The sequence below is a fragment of the Bombina bombina genome, unplaced genomic scaffold (genome assembly GCF_027579735.1).
Source record: "Bombina bombina isolate aBomBom1 unplaced genomic scaffold, aBomBom1.pri scaffold_403, whole genome shotgun sequence".
Classification (NCBI taxonomy): domain Eukaryota; kingdom Metazoa; phylum Chordata; class Amphibia; order Anura; family Bombinatoridae; genus Bombina; species Bombina bombina.
In genome coordinates this window covers 58,263-73,348 of record NW_026511266.1, presented here as the reverse complement: position 1 = coordinate 73,348, position 15,086 = coordinate 58,263, and the positions used below count along the sequence as shown (strand labels likewise).

Here is a 15,086-nt window from a genome sequence, read left to right as displayed (position 1 = left end):
TTCCAGGAAGGATTGCTATTGTCCTGTTTGGACGAAGACGAGGACGGCTTTCCTCTAAAATTCCGAAAGGAACGAAAATTACTCTGACGTCCCTTTGGTCTGTTATTCTTATCTTGAGGCAGAAAGGACAATTTCCGCCTGTAATGTCAGAAATTATTTCTGCCAAACCCAGTCCAAATAAGGTCTTTCCCTTGTAAGGAAGTGCCATCAGCTTGACCTTAGACGAAACATCGGCTGACGAAGACTTTAACCATAAAGCCCTTCTAGCTAAAGCCTGACAAAAAGCTTGAACGTCCGGAACTTCTGACAGACGTTTGTGTAAAAGAATGGACAGAGCTGAAATCTGTCCCTTTAAGGAACTAGCGGATAAACCCTTTTCTAAACCTTCTTGTAGAAAAGACAATATCCTCGGAATCCTAACCTTACTCCATGAGTAACTCTTGGATTCGCACCAATATAAGTATTTGCGCCATATCTTATGGTAAATCTTTCTGGTAACAGGCTTCCTAGCCTGTATTAAGGTATCAATAACTGACTCAGAAAAACCACGTTTTGATAAAATCAAGCGTTCAATTTCCAAGCAGTCAGCTTCAGAGAAATTAGATTTTGATGTTTGAAGGGACCCTGGATCAGAAGGTCCTGTTTCAGAGGTAGAGACCAAGGTGGACAGGATGACATGTCCACTAGATCTGCATACCAAGTCCTGCGTGGCCATGCAGGCGCTATTAGAATCACTGATGCTCTCTCCTGTTTGATTCTGGCAATCAATCGAGGAAGCATCGGGAAGGGTGGAAACACATAAGCCATCCCGAAGGTCCAAGGTGCTGTCAAAGCATCTATCAGAACCGCTCCCGGATCCCTGAATCTGGACCCGTAACGAGGAAGCTTGGCATTCTGTCGAGACGCCATGAGATCTATCTCTGGTTTGCCCCAACGTCGAAGTATTTGGGCAAAGACCTCCGGATGAAGTTCCCACTCCCCCGGATGAAAAGTCTGACGACTTAAGAAATCCGCCTCCCAGTTCTCCACTCCCGGGATGTGGATTGCTGACAGGTGGCAAGAGTGAGACTCTGCCCAGCGAATTATCTTTGATACTTCCATCATTGCTAGGGAGCTTCTTGTCCCTCCCTGATGGTTGATGTAAGCTACAGTCGTGATGTTGTCCGACTGAAACCTGATGAACCCCCGAGTTGTTAACTGGGGCCAAGCTAGAAGGGGCAATTGAGAACTGCTCTCAATTCCCCAGAATGTGTAATGGTAGGAGACACTCCTCCTGATTCCATTGTCCCTGGAGCCTTCAGAGGAATTCCAGACAGCGCCTCCAACCTATAGTAGGCCTGGGCGTCTGGTTGTTGATCAATGGTGTTTGACCAGTCCCGCCCTGCTGGAAAGGCATCCCCCTGGGACAGATTGTGGGATCCGAGAAAGCCACATAGAAGAGAATTTCTGGTCTCTTGATCCCAGATTCAAGGTAGGGGGACTAAGTCTGAGTAATCCCATCTCCACTGACTTAGCATGCACAATTGCAGCGGTTCTGAGATGTAGGCGTGCAAAGGGTACTATGTCCATTGCCGCTACCATTAAGCCGATCACCTCCATGCATTGAGCTACTGACGGGTGTTGAATGGAATGAAGGACACGGCATGCATTTTGAAGCTTTGCTTAACCTGTCTTCTGTCAGGTAAATCTTCATTTCTACAGAATCTATAAGAGTCCCCAAGAAGGGAACTCTTGTGAGTGGAAAGAGAGAACTCTTCTTTTCGTTCACCTTCCATCCATGCGACCTTAGAAATGCCGAGGTACTAACTCTGTATGAGACTTGGCAGTTTGAAAGCTTGAAGCTTATATCAGAATGTCGTCTAGGTACGGGAGCTACCGAAATTCCTCGCGGTCCTTAGTACCGCCAGAAGAGCACCCAGAACCTTTTGTGAAGATTCTTGGAGCCGTAGCCAATCCGAATGGAAGAGCTACCAAACTGGTAATGCCTGTCTAGAAAGGCAAACCTTAGATACCGGTAATGATCTTTGTGAATCGGTATGTGAAGGTAAGCATCCTTTAAATCCACTGTGGTCATGTACTGACCCTTTTGGATCATGGGTAAAATTGTCCGAATAGTTTTCATTTTGAACGATGGAACTCTTAGGAATTTGTTTAGGATCTTTAAATTCAAGATTGGCCTGAAAGTTCCCTCTTTTTTGGGAACCACAAACAGATTTGAGTAAAACCCTTGTCCTTGTTCCGACCGCGGAACCGGATGGATCACTCCCATTAATAAAAGATCTTGTACGCAGCGTAGAAACGCCTCTTTCTTTATTTGGTTTGTTGACAACCTTGACAGATGAAATCTCCCTCTTGGGGGAGAGGATTTGAAGTCCAGAAGGTATCACTGAGATATGATCTCTAACGCCCAGGGATCCTGGACATCTCTTGCCCAAGCCTGGGCGAAGAGAGAAAGTCTGCCCCCCACTAGATCCGTTCCCGGATCGGGGGCCCTCGATTCATGCTGTCCTTAGGGGCAGCAGCAGGTTTCCTGGCCTGCTTGCCCTTGTTCCACCGGGACTGGTTAGGTCTTCCAGCCTTGTCTGTAGCGAGCAACAGCTCCCTTCCTGTTTTGGTGCAGAGGAGTTGATGCTGCTCTGCTTTGAAATTACGAAAGGAACGAAAATTAGACTGTCTAGCCTTAGGTTTGGCTCTGTCCTTGAGGCAGGGCATGGCCTTTACCTCCTGTAATGTCAGCGATAATTTCTTTTCAACCCGGGCCCCGAATAAGGTCTGCCCTTTGAAAGGAATATTAAGCATTTAGATTTAGAGAGTAACATCAGCTGGACCAGGATTTTAGCCACAGTGCTACTGCGCGCCTCCTGAATGGGCGAAACCGGAATTCTTAGCCGTTAGTTTAGTTAAATGTACTACGGCATCCGAAAATAAATGAGTTAGCTAACTAAGGGCTTTAAGCTTGTGTGTAATCTCATCTAATGGGGCTGATTCAAGTGTCTCTTCCAGAGACTCAAACCAAAATGCTGCTGCAGCCGTGACAGGCGCAATGCATGCAAGAGGTTGCAATATAAAACCTTGTTGAACAAACATTTTCTTAAGGTAACCCTCTAACTTTTTATCCATTGGATCTGAAAAGGCACAGCTATCCTCCACCGGGATAGTGGTACGCTTAGCTAAAGTAGAAACTGCTCCCTCCACCTTAGGGACCGTTTGCCATAAGTCCCGTGTGGTGGCGTCTATTGGAAACATCTTTCTAAATATTGGAGGGGGTGAGAACGGCACACCGGGTCTATCCCACTCCTTAGTAACAATTTCAGTAAGTCTCTTAGGTATAGGAAAAACGTCAGTACTCGACGGTACCGCAAAATATTTATCCAACCTACACAATTTCTCTGGTATTGCAACTGTGTTACAATCATTCAGAGCCGCTAACACCTCCCCTAGTAATACACGGAGGTTTTCCAGCTTAAATTTAAAATTTGAAATATCTGAATCCAGTCTGTTTGGATCAGAACCGTCACCCGCAGAATGAAGCTCCTCCGTCCTCATGTTCTGCAAATTGTGACGCAAGTGTCTGACATGGCCCTAATCTTATCAGCGCCACTCTGTTCTCACCCAGAGTGATCACGCTACTCTCTTAGTTCTGGTAATATAGCCAAAACTTCAGTCATACAGTAGCCATATCCTGTAATGTGATTTGTAATGGCCGCCCAGATGTACTCGGCGCTACAATATCACGCACCCCTCGAGCGGGAGAAGCAGGTACTGACACGTGAGGCGAGTTAGTCCGGCATAACCTCCTCCCCTCGTTGTTTGGTGAAATATGTTCAATTTGTACAGATTGACCTTTATTTAAAGTAGCATCAATACGTTATTACATAACTTTCTATTGGGCTCCACTTTGGCTTCTTAGGAATATAGCACAGAATATCTTCCTCTGAATCAGACATGTTTAACACACTAGCAAATAAACTAGCACTTGGAAATACTTTTCAAGTAATTTACTATAATATGAAAACGTACTGTGCCTATAAGAAGCACAGAAAAAGTTAATGACAGTTGAAAAATGATAAACTGAACAGTTATAGCATCAAATCTTTGAAAAAACACACTTTTAGCAAAGGATTGCTCCCATTAGCAAAGGATAACTAACCCTGATAGCAGAAAAAAAATACAGAAATAAACGTTTTTTATCACAGTCAACTACAATCTCACAGCTCTGCTGTGAGTGATTACCTCCGTCAAAACAAGTTTTGAAGACCCCTGAGTTCTGTAGAGATGAACCGGATCATGCAGGGAAGACAATAAACTTCTGACTAAATTTTTTGATGCATAGCAAAAGCGCCAAAAAAGGCCCCCCCCCCTCATACACAACAGTGAGAGAGATCAGTAAACTGTCATAAATTAAATAAAAACGACTGCCAAGTGGAAAAAATAGTGCCCAAAACATTTTTTCACCCAGTACCTCAGAAAATTAAACGATTTTACATGCCAGCAAAAAACGTTTAACATAAATAAATTAAGTGTTATTAAAAAGCCTGTTGCTAGTCCCTGCAAAATAGGCTAAAGTCTTATGCATACAGTATAATTCCAGTGAAGTGCCATTCCCCAGAATACTGAAGTGTAAAATATACATACATGACAGCCTGATACCAGTTGCTGCTACTGCATTTAAGGCTGAGTTTACATTATATCGGTATGGCAGAATTTTCTCATCAATTCCATTGTCAGAAAATAATAAGCTGCTACATACCTCTTGCAGATTAATCTGCCCGCTGTCCCCTGATCTGAAGTTTACCTCTCCTCAGATGGCCGAGAAACAGCAATATGATCTTAACTACGCCGGCTAAAATCATAGAAACAACTCAGGTAGATTCTTCTTCAAATTCTACCAGAGAAGGAATAACACACTCCGGTGCTATTATAAAATAACAAACTTTTGATTGAAGGTATAAAACTAAGTATAATCACCACAGTCCTCTCACACATCCTATCTATTCGTTGGGTGCAAGAGAATGACTGGAGGTGACGTAGAGGGGAGGAGCTATATAGCAGCTCTGCTGGGTGAATCCTCTTGCACTTCCTGTTGGGGAGGAGTTAATATCCCAGAAGTAATGATGACCCGTGGACTGACCACACTTAACAGGAGAAAAGAGCAATTATCCTCAATAGAAATAGTGGTTCTCTTAGCCAGGGTAGAAATGGCCCCTTCCACCTTGGGCACCGAAGACCAAGACTCCTTGATAGATGACTCCACCAGAAACATTTTCCGAAACACCGGGGACAGAGTAAAAGCCACTCCTTGCTTCTCCCATTCCTGAGTTATGATTTCCTTAGCTCTATCTGGTACAGGAAAAAACCTCCAAAGTAGGAAGGAACGTAAAAAAAACTATTAAGCTTACTAGACTTCTTAGGCGTGACCACTGTCTGGGTCTCTGAGTCATCTAAGATAGCTAAAACCTCCTATAACAGTAAACGAAGGTGTTCAAGCTTAAACATGAAGGAAACTCCTTCACCATCAGAAGAAGGCATTATACTGTCAGAATCTGAGATTTTACCCTCAGAATGAATGAGAGTCTTCCTCATCCTCAGATTTATGAGGAGCCTGAGACTCAGCACCAGGAACAGATACCTTATTGTCTGAATTCTTAATTTTCCTCTTGCGCTTCCCCTGAAACCTGGGAAACTCAGCTTAGGCTGCTGATACCGTCGAGGATACTTGTGCAGCAATCTCTGCCTTTAAAAACACTCCACTGGGAGTTAGCAAGGAACCGCAGGACACAGTCTTAGACGCCATAGAGGCTTGGGTCGAAATAGGAGATGGCCCTGGTAATACCTGGACAGCATCCTCCTGAGAGACATTAGGCTCCACATTAAAAAAAAAATCTTAACCCTGTAAAGTTTGTTTAACACAGGAGGAACTGATTACTACTACTAGGGCCGTTACCATTTGACAGAGATAAATAAAAAACTTTTTGTTTAATGGCTGCTTGAAAGTGTAAAATATAAGGGCAATTGTTTAACAATAAAATAGATTATGCCAGAAGATGAGCATTATCACTCCGACTAAAGTATACTGAGGCGCTGCCTTACCATCACCGCGTAACAGGATTACTCCACCGACCTCTCCTTCTAGCGCTACTTCAAAGATAACTGGCGAAGTTGAAGTGAAACAACCTCCGTAGAGAACAGAGCAAGGAGGAAGGCCGATCACGTGATCAAACGTAAGGGAGGTGCGAAAACTTCCCGCGGACTACAGAGAAGGAGGGGGGCATGGCCATTCTGAATATACATGCCGCAATGGCGATAATAAGGAAAGTAAGTCTAATTCCAAGAAAAAGCACCAAATTACCCAATACACAGCGCCCATATATAAAAATATAAATTATGCTTACCTGATAATTTCCTTTGCTTCTGATGGAAAGAGTCCACAGCTGCATTCATTACTTTTGGGAATTAAGAACCTGGCCACCAGGAGGAGGCAAAGAAACCCCAGCCAAATGCTTAAATACTCCTCCCACTCACCTCATCCGCCAGTCATTCTGCCGAGGAACAAGAAACAGTAGAAGGAATATCAGGGTGAAAGGTGCCAGAAGAAAAAATAAAGACGCCCCACAGAAAAGCCCACAGCTGCATTCATTACTTTTGAGAAAACAATACCCAAGCTATAAAATGAGGAAAAAGGAGAGGCGCTTGTGTGTACCAATATATCACAGGTTAATCAACCTATAGTTCCCAAATCAGGGTACTCATATTTTGGTGAAGCACTCAGACAGTGCTATTAGGCTCAGGCTGGGTATTTAGCAGCAACCCAGCTTACTGAGCTCCTCGAGACAGGAACAGGAACACTCGAGCAGAGACACTGGAACACTGAAGCTTGGTAACCCCAGGGGCTGGAAGTTGGAGATAATCCACAGCTGCTTTAGGTAAGCACATGATTTCTATTAGATGTGCCAGAACCCCTCATAAATAGTTTCTAAGGCCCATTCCACCAAATGTTAGTGTGTATGCATTGAGTCATAAAACTAGTCAACCTGTCAGCTCCAAAGATACAAAACAGTGCCTCAGTCACAGAAACTGATAAGGTCAATAAAGGGACATGGGTATAATGTATATATGTGTTTAAAACTGTTATGACATTAGATGAAGGGAAATATGACAACCCTGTCATACTTGGTATCAAATTGATTCTCCCAATGAAGAGCTTGCCTTCCTGTTTATATGAAAATAGATTTACCTAGCAGAAATTATAATGTGTTCTATAATTTCAGGCAAAGACTTAGGGGCCCATTTATTAAGCTCCGGGTGGAGCTTGAGGGCCTGTGTTTCTGGTGAGCCTGCAGGCTCGCCAGAAACACCAGTTATGAAGCAGCGGTCTTAAGACCGCTGTTCCATAACCTGTCCATCTGCTCTGAGCAGGCGGACAGACATCACCGCCATTCAACCCGATCGAGTACAATCAGGTTGATTGACACCCCTTGCTGGCGATGCAGGGGGTGGCATTGCAACAGCAGCTCACAAGCGCTGCTGGTGCAATGCTGAATATGGAGACAACAGAAGACAGAGTCCTCATATCGTCCAAGCTAAGAATACTGAAGTATTCCACTACAAAAGAGCCTGTAACGAACCCAGACGAAAACCCTGAGTCAAGAACACGCCGCCATCATCAAGATGACACAGAGAATACTTGCTGAGAAGTAAAAGAGGCCTGCAAAAGAACAGATTGCAAAAGACAGCTCCCAAACAGAGGGCACACTTTAGGCAATCCAGGCCGCCAGACCTACCCACAGGTCTTCCAAAGAAAAGGGAGGAAGCACATAACCTCCACGAGGCCCCCCAAGAGAGAGGTCATACCCATAACCCGAGGTGAAGAAATCCTAGATCCACAGCCTATAAGACAACGTCTCTCAGAACCCACTCCCAGCCGGGGCAGCCCCAGCAACGGCAGGTCTGAACAGGGGAACAGAAGAACCCCAAAACCAGCCCAAAGATGGGTGGTAGAATGGCCAAAGCCAAGACAACAGAGCGCGGGTACAACCCGACTCCTCAGACAGGCGACAGGATCGTAGACCCAAAGGATCTAGCAAAAAAAGGTCCAACCAGTCTCGACATGGAGCCAGCAAGACTCTATATGGAACGTAACACCCCAGAGACTATCCCTCTCTGCTAGGGAAACTCACAGTTCCCAACTACTAAAACCAGGAGAAGCCCTAGAAAGGACCACATCTCCATAAAAAGGAGAAAAAGATCACACCCAAGAAGGGGAAAGACTAAAACGCAGCACCTTCCACAAGGCACGAAGCCACAGGCTAAAGGAGAGATCAACCCCCAACGCAGAAGCCCTGTTGGAAGGAGTTCCTAAAAAACTAGCCTGCTAATGCGCAATCATTGTGCAATAGTAGCAGTGGAGACAATGCAAGTCCATTCACCTGCAAAGCAGCGAATATAATGGACACTACAGCAGGCTGACCAAGGGAACCACCTAAGGTGCAAAACAAGCTCAAAGAGCAATGGCACTCAGAAAACCTGACAAAACAAGCCTAATGAGCAACAGTACTCGGAAAACCTGGTCAAGACCAGTTCAAGGAATCCGAGTAAAAGGACATAGCCCAAGTTCCCAGTAAACAGGGGAACCCCGAATCAGCCCTGAAATCCAGTAATAACCCACAACGGGATCCACAAGGGAAAATGCTGAGTGAGACTCAGCAACCGGAAGCCCCAGGGGCCGATCTGAGCCCCCAATTGTTTAAACAAACAATACCTGAAAACTTAACACCCTGTCTGATATAACAACCCAGACCACAGGGGGTAAGAATGTAATATCCAGATCAACCCGGATAACGAGAAAAACTTGCAAGTCCCGACCTAAGGAAGAGACCACCTCTTGCCGAAGGAGCTAAGGCGGTAAAAGTTGTATGACACTAGAGCCCCTAGACTCTCTAACAGCCTCAGGACAAAAAGGCAAGGGGATACCTCGAGGGTAAAACTACTGGAGCAAAGGCTGGTCTCCACATCACCTCCGTACAAACGGATGATCACAGGGAGAAAGGGGAGCACTGTTCCTAACAGGGAACAAACATCTCCCAGGCCCCTAAAGGAGACCTAACATGGAGACCACAGAGAAAGACCGAAAAGGTCTTAGAGAAACAGCTAGTCAAAACACAGACAATGTGCAAAAGTTGCAGCTGGTTACATTCTGCAAACCATCCGCTGCAAGACAACTGAACTACCCTTCAAACTACTAGCTGCTGAGGATCCAGTCCAAGAAGGACAATCCCAGAGCCTCAAAGGAAAAGGCCAAACCACTCACTCGGTGGTAAGAAGGTGCTAAGCCCTCCAACTCTCCACCACGTGGGGGAGGAACTCTATGGTCTGACGTTACCAGATGCAAGGAGAGAGTGACACAGCGGAAACTACACTGACCTAGTCATCCAAATTGAACGCTATAAGGGCTGAGACAACCCTTCCTGCCCTGCGGACCTACAGGTCCTCTAGGATGCTTAGTTGGATGTAAACATGAGCACTCCACACCTTGACCAGGCCAGCCAATCAGAACGGTGCAGCGTGTCTGAACTTGAGAGAAGAAAGCAGGCAGCGGAGCGAAGTTCGACCACGCCAATTGCTTGAGGAGCTGTTAACATAAGTCGGGATGGTTTCACAGAAAGACTATCCCTGCATCTCCGGACTCTAACTTTCATCCAAGCCCTCACTGAGAGACTGACAGGAATACTTAAAATTCCTGTCCCTTGCTGAAGAGTACTACCCTCCATAAGAGACAAAATAATTTTCTGACACTTCTCTGCCAACCTCCTGGGACGAAAGGCAAAGAATGACTGGGGGATGAGGGGAGTGGGAGGAGTATTGAAACCTTTGGCTGGGGTGTCTTTGCCTCCTCCTGGTGGCCAGGTTCTTATTTCCCAAAAGTAATGAATGCAGCTGTGGACTCTTTCCATTTAAGAAGAAAAAAGCCCCAAAAACGAGCTCTCTGTTTAGGATAACATAAACCATACTAGTCTCTCAATAAAAACACTGTGTCTGTATACATGCCATAGCGAAACCCTTACACCAGGGTGAACTAATAACGTCCCTATACACTAGTAATGTAAACCATTTAAGTGCCCCTATCTTCCACCTGGAAGACCAGTACTTAACTGCTCAGCTGTCCGACATGAAGACAGTCCCTAGGTATGAGAGGACACTTCTTCCTCACAGAGATCTGGCAAAAATGCAGATAACAAAGTAACCAATTTTAGTATCTGATGTGGGAAAAACGCAGCAAGCACCTCTTTGCAAGTTCCCCACTGCTTTAAGTATAGCTATACCCTGAAACTTGCTTGAAGTAATCAATCTTCTCAGAAAAAAACGTATTTAAACTACACACTCATTTCTCCTCCATGCACGAAAGGCAAAGAGAATGACTGGGGTTTATGGGTAGAGAAGTGACACTTGACAGTTTTACTGTGAAGCTCTTCTCCTCCTCCTGCTGGCGAGGAGTGATATTCTCAACAGTAATTAAGATGAACCCGTGGACTCACCATATCTTTGGAAGAAATTCAGTTAAAGACTGAACAAAAAGAGCGATACTATATAAGCACTCAAAGTCAACCCTTGTTTAAATGTGTAAAAGCGTGTAATGTCATAAGTGATTAAAACATAAACTTTATTGAAAATGTTAAAAATGGGTAAAGTGTTAAAACTAAAATATTAGTGAGATTTGGCTTTACAAAAGTATCTCAATTCCACAGAGTCTATAGAATCTTGGATACAAATGCAGCAATCTGCGCAGAAATGTAGCTAATATGATTTCGCACAATACAGCTTTAAAAAAATATTTTGCAATTATGCACCAACTATATATACAGATGAACAGCTGATGTAATGCTGGCAATTAATTATTCTGTTTGCTGCACAAAATTCAATAAATAATTAGCTCCTGTGTAGCCAAAAGGGTTATGCGGTAATAATATCAATTACGATGTAGGTAACATCTCAATATAATATATAACAAGTTTTGAAGACCCCTGAGTTCTGTAGAGATGAACCGGATCATCCCTCCCCCTCACACATAACAGTGAGAGAGATCAGTAAACTGTCATAAATTAAATAAAACGACTGCCAAGTGGAAAAAAATAGTGCCCAAAACATTTTTTCACCCAGTACCTCAGAAAATTAAACGATTTTACATGCCAGCAAAAAACGTTTAACATTAATAAATTGAGTGTTATTAAAAAGCCTGTTGCTAGTCCCTGCAAATTAGGCTAAAGTTTTATGCATACAGTATAATTCCAGTGAAGTGCCATTCCCCAGAATACTGAAGTGTAAAATATACATACATGACAGCCTGATACCAGTTGCTGCTACTGCATTTAAGGCTGAGTTTACATTATATCGGTATGGCAGAATTTTCTCATCAATTCCATTGTCAGAAAATAATAAGCTGCTACATACCTCTTTGCAGATTAATCTGCCCGCTGTCCCCTGATCTGAAGTTTACCTCTCCTCAGATGGCCGAGAAACAGCAATATGATCTTAACTACTCCGGCTAAAATCATAGAAAAACTCAGGTAGATTCTTCTTCAAATTCTACCAGAGAAGGAATAACACACTCCGGTGCTATTATAAAATAACAAACTTTTGATTGAAGGTATGAAACTAAGTAATGGATGATCCGTGGACTGGATACACTTAACAAGAGAAAAAATATTTTGCAATTATGCACCAACTATATATACAGATGAACAGCTGATGTAATGCTGGCAATTAATTATTCTGTTTGCTGCACAAAATTCAATAAATAATTAGCTCCTGTGTAGCCAAAAGGGTTATGCGGTAATAATATCAATTACGATGTAGGTAACATCTCAATATAATATATAGCAATCGGTTTGAGTTAAGATAACATGTATTTATATTAATATCCGCAACCGGTATTGCAGATAAACCATATAGAGGTAAGTTTATAATAACCAGTGTTCTAATATATCTAGCATCTCAACAACAACATGTATCTACACTGCATGTGTCCTGTACGCTAGCCTTCCTGTGTCTTGGTCTCCAAGCTAACAGTCTATGTTTTCTATTCTCTCAGCTAGCAGTCTGTGTTCCTGATCCAGATTTATCTTTTACATAAATTGGGAGGCTTAACAAATTAATACAGCCACACTTCTAATGGATTTAAATGCCATTTAAAATAACAGGCAAAAAACACACAAGAAACATATGCATTCATGAAGTAATCCAATATTAAATATAATATAAACTTGTGTTACTTCAAGCTTTAAAGGAATAGGAAAGTCAACATTAAATGTGCATGATTTAGCATGTCATTTTAAGACACTTTTAAATTCATGTCTATTTTCAAATATGCTTTGTTCTCTTGGTATCCCTTGTTGAAAAAGAATATGCACATATCCTACACCAGTGGGAGCTGCTGCTGATTGGTGCCTGTACACATTTGTATCGTGATTAGCTAACTAGATGTGTTTAGCTACCTGCCAATGTTCCTTCAGCAATGGATAACAAGAGAATGAAGCAAATTTGATAATAGACGTAAATTGAAAAGTTTATTAAAATTGTATGTTCTATCCAAATCACAAAATAAAAATTTGGGGTTTCCTATCCCTTTAAGCCTTCACTATCAAATAAAACAAATGAACTACCATGGGCAGTGTTCCCTCTAAGGACAGTTTTGTGTGCAGCCCAGCAGTGAAACAGTTAACAAGAGAACCATACCTTACCATCTGCATTGTGCAGTGTTTGCTAATTGCAGGGTGTGGTTAACTAATTAACTGTTTCACTGCTGGGACGCACAAAAATCTGGCTTTAGAGGGAACACTGACCATGGGTGTCTAGGGGAGGTGCAAATATCTCCCCCCCCCCCCCCAGAATTTTACTCTTTAAAACCAAGGATAAACACCCAATTGAGTCAGCCTTTTGATGCCAATGAGCTTCCATTTTTAAAATGATGTGCAGCCCATTAATACAATAAGCAACTATTTCTGGAGAGAAAAGCCCCCTTGTATGTAGAATAACACACTAACCAATAGCCATAGCAACACAATACAACGCTGACCTCTTATGTTGGCATTTTGCTATACCATTTAATTAAAGGGATCTACTCTTGGGTTTTCTTTACACAAAGTTTCCAAAATAGTCCAAGTCCAACTTAGAAATTCTCAGTGTAGCTTCTGCCTATTTTTGCAGCAGAAGTCATCTTCTGATCATGGGCAATAAACTGACTGGAGCTATTTTACGTTGTCTCCTAGCAACACTTCAAAGGAAAAACAACTTCCTGTAGAGCGCCCAGCTTCATTGAGGTGCTGTGACAGGAAGTAATTGGCACTGCACTGCACAAATGAAGATAAAAAAAATAATAATTAAAGGTAAAATACTTTTAAAATTATAAATAATACATATTGCAATGATTTATATTAAGTATAGCCCACTGCTTAGTGCTTTTTTGTTACAATAAAACAGACTGTTTCATATCCCTTTAAAGTGACAGTCAACTCAAAAAGGTTATTGTTTAAAAATATAGATTATACCTTTATTACCCATTCCCCAGTTTTGCACAGCCAACATGTTTATATTAATATACTTTTAACCTCTGTGATTACCTTGTATCTAAGCTTCTTTTGACAGCCCCCTGATCACATTACTTTTTATTCATTATCTATTGACTTGCATTTTAGCTGTGTTGTGCAGAACCCTCGAGCGTGAGCACAATGTTATCTATGTGGCCCACATGAACTATCAGTCTCCTGTTGTGAAAAGCAAAATAAAAAAAGCATGTGATTAAAGGCTGTCTATAGTAGTTTAGAATCAGGCAGAAAATTAGAGGTATAAATGTTATAAAGTATATTAATCTAGCAATGTTGGCTGTGCAAAGCTGGGGAATGGGTAGTAAAGGTATTATCTCTCTTTTTAAACAATAACCATTTTAGTGTTGACTGCCCCTTTAATCATCACAACATAGATAAACTCTACATTTTAACCCTAAAAGGTCCTGAAATCAACACTGAAATATAAGATATGGCATTATAATCAAAACAGGACCATATTAGACAGTATGTGAAACCACAATTAATATATTTATCAATACAAGTGTGCTTCCACAAATATCATCAAGCATCATACAGGACAAAAAATGTGTTTCAGTGTTCCAAACATTAGACACACTTGACAGCACATAAAGTAAATATTACAAAGTAAATATTATAACATCGGTTGCTAGTCTGTGTGTCTATAAATACCTCTATTATCTATGTCATAGAGTTCTGTACTAGAAATGGACACATCTAACCAGAAGGCTAAAGAATAAAGTTAGGAAACAATACAACACAGTGAACTTGGAATCTGAAACAAATATTCCTTTTGCATTGCAGAAAATCTGACACTGCCATATCAGAATAAAGAATTTTAGAGAAACAAACTAACCATCATGCTTAGAAGACAATTACATACAGCAGAGCTTGCAGCACAATACATGTCACATGATGAGAGACCCCTTATACAGCAACACGGCTCCCTAACAAACTTAGTAACAAATTATTATTTTATTATTGTGTTACCTTTGCATAATCTCTAATTTTATCACGCCAAAAGTACTTTGCATTGTATTATACCTTGTCTGTCCAGATAAAACGCCTTGAACAATCTGCAGAACCCTTCCAGTCTGTTTTAACATCAGGATGACAAAGGACTGTAAGGCTTATAAGTCCCCAGCACCTCCCAAACCATCTAAATGGGATTTCCCAGGCTGGTGTCTGAATAAACTGGCTCAGGGATTTGTGTATTGGTTACCAAACAGCATGATAACGTGTGACAAGTATTAGATATGGGAAGCTGACTCAACAAACATTATCAAACCATGGCAAATAATAAAAAATGTATCTTGGTTAACATTCTGGCTTCTACTGTCCAATTATATATAAGCACCCCATTGTTAATATAGTTTCTGTTTTCCACCAAGACCTGATATATATAGAAGCATTTAATCAAAATTATATAAAACCTAAGACCATGGCCAGTAGGAACATAGATTTACATGACCGTAAGACGTTAGTAAGAGAAGCTGAGTCTGATAGTGT

At 42.0% G+C, this 15,086-nt stretch overlaps 1 protein-coding gene across 1 annotated transcript in view; it reads right to left on the bottom strand.

Moving 5' to 3' along the window:
* The window catches only part of LOC128643682 (perilipin-1-like), a 369,024-nt gene extending 354,248 nt beyond the window's left edge, over positions 1-14,776 (bottom strand). Inside the window, exon 1 of the mRNA XM_053696517.1 lies at positions 14,622-14,776. The gene's annotated coding sequence lies outside the window, so the exon portion shown is untranslated. The remainder of the gene's footprint in view (positions 1-14,621) is intronic.
* Positions 14,777-15,086: the final 310 nt, after the last annotated feature.